This window comes from Ailuropoda melanoleuca, chromosome 10, assembly GCF_002007445.2.
Source record: "Ailuropoda melanoleuca isolate Jingjing chromosome 10, ASM200744v2, whole genome shotgun sequence".
Taxonomy (NCBI): domain Eukaryota; kingdom Metazoa; phylum Chordata; class Mammalia; order Carnivora; family Ursidae; genus Ailuropoda; species Ailuropoda melanoleuca.
This window is the reverse complement of record NC_048227.1, coordinates 83,344,493-83,350,492: the sequence shown is the minus strand read 5'-3', so window position 1 is coordinate 83,350,492 and position 6,000 is coordinate 83,344,493. Positions and strand designations below refer to the sequence as shown.

The 6,000-nt window shown below is 40.5% G+C and overlaps 1 pseudogene; it reads left to right on the top strand.

The window, feature by feature from the left end:
- Positions 1-5,392: 5,392 nt before the first annotated feature.
- LOC100476287 overlaps positions 5,393-6,000 on the top strand; it is a 35,738-nt pseudogene continuing 35,130 nt past the window's right edge.

The window sequence follows — 6,000 nt, the reverse complement described above, 5'->3', positions numbered from 1 at the left end:
ATACCAATGAATAAATACTTACTAATAAGACTTCAGAACACCTATTTTCTTCTTAGATGGGCACGAAGTGTAGACATGAAGATAGGTGTCATCATGCCCCTAGTATGTGCATGCAAAGTGAGCTGGGGGAGAAAATGCGGTGTATCATCGTAATCCTCAAGATGGCACCTTGTGATGAAAATGCTGAGTTCATACACATAAATGATCAGTTATGACCTTTCTCCCTTTATTCAGAAAGGAAGCAGCAGTTTTCTTCATAACCTTCTGATCTATAATCTAACTTTTTTGTATCTATAGCGCTTTAGGTAAATAGACTTTTAAAATGGAAAGAAACTTTTCACTTCACTTCTCAATGTATTCTCACTAGACTTAATTTACTTCTGCCTTCTGTGCAATTTAAAAGAAAAAAAAATTGGAAAAATGCAATATCAATTTTAGGCCACTAAAACATCAATTAGCAAACTGCTGTTCAGTTCTTTTAATAGGCTTATTATCATCTTGGAGCACCGGAAATTCTAGATCAAATCAACAGTCCCTATAAGGCATTGTAAAGTAAATGAGACATGGAGGCTGCAGTCCCCACCCTTAAGTTGTTTCCTGGCTCTCGGTAGGACAGTGAGCCAGTGAGACAAGCACTTTCCTGGCCCGTTGGGAAGCCCCAGCTTATACCCCCAAGTCTGTAAAAAGTCAGTTTGGCCATTTCTTACAATGTAAAGAATGCATGATTATATTGGATCAAGTCCTTCACTTACCAATGACCTCCAACTATTTACTGGATGAACTGGAATTTTCAAAGGTGTTTGGGTGGGAAGGGGTGGTGAGGAATGGGTATACCCTTTCTAGGCTTTCTTACGGAGAAACTCCTACTCACTCTCCTTCAAAGGTACCTTACCCAGGAAAAGTACCAGGAAAAATTCTCTAAGAAGAGTTGGGTCTACCCCAATTCTAGTCTCACGTTGACCCTACTGGGAGGGTTTTCTTGCTTGTCCCAATACTGAATCATCGTAGGACAGGGACAGTTTTCTATTCCCTTTAAAATTCCCAGACCATAACACAGTCCCTGATACTTAGTTATTAGTTAAATGGATGACTTTTTTTTTTTAAGATTTTGTTTATTTATTTGACAGAGAGAGAGACAGCCAGCGAGAGAGGGAACACAAGCAGGGGGAGTGGGAGAGGAAGAACCCAGGGATCACGCCCTGAGTCGAAGGGAGACGCCTAACGACTGAGCCACCCAGGCGCCCCAAATGGATGACTTATTGGAAGAATGAACAAGAGACTGAAGCTGTGTTTATCGGGATCTTCAGGAAACCAGATTCGGATTCATTTGGTAAATGATTAAGTTCTTAAACAAGGCCCAGGTCACCATGGAGAAGAACTTTTAGAGATTGATTCCAGACCAAAGGGGCCCAGAAAGTGTATGTGGCTGACTGACTACCCTGAGGCAGCTCTAAAAATCTCAGTGGCACCTGAGTGACAGTGAGCAAAGACTGATGCCACACCCCATTTGTGACGTTGACAAACTAAGGGATCTTTGGCCTGCCAACATTTATTGCTGCCAGTGGTGTGGACTCCTGGACCCTACACCCACTAAAGACTGTCTTGTACACCAAATGTGTTTTCTGAAATGTCCTTTTAGAGAACTACCTCCAACACATTCATTGAGTATCTACCGTGGTCCATTACTGTGTATGGAAACACAAGACATACTAATCCATTATCACGGAGCCATCCAAATGGATCTATATCAGGGAGTTTCCAAAAGCATCATTGTTCTAGAATTTTTCAAACTTTTTAAAAATTTAATTTAATTTTATTATTTATATATATATTTATTTATTTTTAGAAAGCGAAAGATAGCACACATGAGAGGAAGAGAGAGAGAGAATCTTAAGCAGGCTCCACACTCAGCATAGTGCCTGACTCAGGGCTCGATCTCACAATCCTGAGATCATGACCTGAGCTGAAATTAAGAGTCAGATGCTTAACTGACTGAGCCACCCAGGCACCCCTGTTCTGGGTTTTTCCAAAATTTATTACTGGCTTTAGTAAATGGGAAAAGCAAAAAAGAGCCATGATTGCTCTAAAGTCTAATGCCATCGACAGCATCTGCTGTTTGTTCCTTACTCTGGCTGGGCGCTGTTGGTCTTAATCCTCTTGCAGCTACAAAGCTGGCGATGTTGAATCTGCTTCTCAGAGAGATGGCTCAGTGGTCTGCAAAGACATGACCTCAGTCAGATACCTTCCTCAGAATTTGGAACAAATGGTAACTCAATGTAGAGTTTCATTTCCATGCGGGAGTATTTCTCTCCTATGTATTTCTTAGGTCTCCTAAGCTATTTGCAAAGCTTCCTTTTGCCCCATTATTCCTTTATCCATTTTCTTTTACTTGAAAAAGTCTCAGTGTTGTTTCCAACCAGAGGGATACAAATGAACCCATAACTACCATTGATATCAGTTTTAGTCTGAAACAGAATAAATGACACATTTCATCTTTCAAAGCCTTTTTCAGGATTTATATTCAATAAGTACAGAATGTAGGGAAGCAGTAGTCAAAGGGGACAGAGTTGCAGTTATACAAGACGGATCCATCCCCGAGAAACCCTGCACCGCACGGTGTCAACAATCCTGTATCGTGCACTTAAAACGCTTGTTGAGACGGTAGATCCTGCATTAAGTTTTCTTTTCATGCAAAAAGAATAATCATAAATAAAAGGGCAGGAGGAAACTTTTAGGGTTGGTGGATAAGTTGATGGCCTAGATTGAGGTGATGGTTTTGTGGGTGTTTACCTATTTCCAAATCCATCGATTTGTCTATATTAAATATGTACAGCTTTTTGTCAATCATACCTCAGCATAGTGGCTTAAAAAATAAATAAATAAATAAATAAATAAACACAGATGAAACCATTTTGTACTGGTAAATTTATGTGGCGACAACTAAAAATCCAACCAACCAAACAAGCGGCCAGCAGAGATGCCAGTGATAAAGGCAATTTACTAGACAGCTGGGATCATATTTACTTAAGTGAAGGCAGATCACAATAAATTAATAGGTTCAAAGATCCACCATAGTAGATGGGGCCTGGTCTGGAGTCTTGCTAGTAGATGAGAGGTTGAATTCCAGCCTTGAGCCTTATTATAAAACGACCTCAGATTTTTCTCATAAGAATAAAGGAGACACCCTTCACATTTTTGTCTGTGTGAAAAGAAACATTAATCTTTATGTCCGTTTAGGTAGTTTTACAATGATACTCCTCTATTCAAGCCGTTTTTCTGAAGACTGTTTATGCTAAAACGGGCATCTGCTCTGCTCACCCAATTCAAAACAAAAATTTGCATAATCTGTATTTGCATAGCAGCAAGTGGGTGGAGTTTAGGCAAGTGCACAGATGAACATAAAAATCAAATATGGGCAGGAGGAAACTCAATTTCATTATAAAAAACCATGTTTGTTTAAACATAAAAAAGCTGTGTAAACAATCCTAATGTGTTTACCGTCGTTTAGCCTACAAGGCTCCCATTTTGTCCTCATCCTATTAGCAGCCCAGTTGAACAAATGCAAATAAACTCATGCTGCTCACAAGAGACTTCGATTTAAAATTTACTCTTAGGAAAATAGAAGACATAGGATGGAAAAGCCATGAATGGGATGACGTGCGCTATCTGGAAAAAAAATTTACAGACAATGATTCTCAGGAGATATCATGAGAGGTTTTTTGAAAATTGTTCAAGCAGTCGCAAAAGTGAAACATTTTAAGTAAAAATATTAAAATGGTTGTATACAGAAAGACTAAAGAGTTTAAAGGTGGAAGCAAGTAAGACAAGGGGTAAAAGAGACATGGATGGAACATGGGGTTAGCGAGAATAATTTAGGGGAACAACATCCTTGTAACAAAGACAGGGAAAGAGAAAGACCATCGAAAGGAATATTAACTTAAAAAAAAAGTTTTGACATGAATAGAGTGCTATCTACACTCGTTGGTCCTAAATATACATACACTAGGCCCAAGAAAGGAAGACTCTGGCTATATTAACTGTATAGCTAATATGTTGTGGACCTGAATCTTACCAAATGTATTGTCATCTGTGGTCAGCAAATGAGACCATAATGTTAGGTCTATCATAACACAAACTGTGTATTAATGGAGCCATTAATCACCATCAAAACTGTATTAGGAGTGAAGATAGCCAAAGAGAGCTTCACTGACAGCAAGTGGTCATAAACCTGTCCAAAAACTAATTTGATTACCATCATACCAGCATCTGTGCCACTTATGAGGGTTCATTTTTTTGATGAAATTAAGTAGACAAGTCATTCATGCGTATAATAGACATCTAAATCATGGTAAACATGTTGCTGGCAACAGAAGTAGTTAAAGAAAGGGTGGGATTGTTTTGGTGTCTGAATGTAGAACCAATTCAGCAGAAAGTGTCTTTTGCACAACAGTTGGGGACAAAATGCCATCAAAGAAGGCTGTGGAGGAAGCCAAACGCCAAGTGCGAAATCCATGGATACAAGTCAGCTGGTGAGATTCAGGGAATGTTGGTTGTTTACAAGAAGGAATGTTTTGCCAGGGTAAACTCTCACTCTTTATGGGTCATAAATGTTCCTAGCAAACAATCTGTTTTATTTGGAGACAGTTGGATCTGTTAGATTTTAGTCCTGACAGAAGGAATTGTGGGATGTCATATTTCATGACAGCCTAGAGAGAAGCGCCTAGAATGTGTGTGTTAAAGGACAGAAGGCATGAGCTTGGTTATGGAGAATGACTATGTCCTGACCCCCTCAACGCATTTTTTCAGCTAGCTATTTTTACAGGATCTGGAACGCCTTAGCAGTTTGCGCTCGTATGATTTTGTCTTAGAACAAACGTGGTTTTACATTCTGCAAATTTTTATCATTCTATTTCTTTAGTGAAATGATCTCCCTTTCCGAAGATTCTAAATTATTCAAATTATTAGAGGATTGATACCACCCAGTGACCTGGTGAAAACCAAGTCTGTTCCAGTATTTAATTCACAGAGAAAGCGATTCATTTAAAAAGAAACACCAGGTACATCTGAACATAACAGAAAGCAGATTATTTTAGGCACAGGACATTAAAAAAAGATCAGATGGACCTCATCCCAAGAGGCTACCGTATGACACAGCTAACTCCTGTTGGCTCAATCATCCCGACCTTGGAGACAAAGCCATGTCTCGGCGTATGCGGCTATTTGGTTCTAGTGCCATACATATGTGTGAAAGCTTTGAGGAGAATAAATGAACTTGAGGAGCAGGATTTTTTTTTTTTTTTAAACACCAAGACTGAGAGCACTTCCCCCGCGAACATCTCAGGAAAAAAACCCAGCAAGAGTGACACTTCTCTCCAGCGCCTCCTGAAACACAATGCGGCTCATACCCAACACCTTGCCCCCGCTGCGAGAAAGCTCGAGCCACCGGGAGCTGCCTGCTGCTCGCAGGCTGATGCCTTGTAGGCCTCCCCTTCTTACCTGAGTTTGCAGATGGGCCATCTCCCAGGTGGGCCTGGCCAAACGCTCCTCATTAATCATGGCTTAAACCTCTCTCAGTGGGAAGACCTCAGGTTAGACATCATTTGGAAACAAATTGGGTGAAAAATAGCTCTGACAATAAGGAACCCACACGGAATTCCCCTGTGAGAGCTTCAGCAGTGTGAAAACAGCCTCTTCCAAGACACTAAATGATCTGTCAGTTAGCGAATGACATTATAATCCAGTTTTATGTCATATGCAGCTTGATGCAGTGGCTGTGAGCTCCAGCCTTTTGCTGCTGTTGTGTTTCCAGCTCTCTAGGCTCGCTTAATTGACAAAGAGGGTTTGGATTTAGAAGCAAAAAGATGTGCGTGCATGCGTGCTTGTGTGTGCGTATGTGTGTGTGTGTGTGTGTGTGTGTGTGTTATATACGGCAAACACACATGTGCATCGGCATATAATAGCAAACACAACACCCGGCCATGTGCGGCCTCACTAAGGACG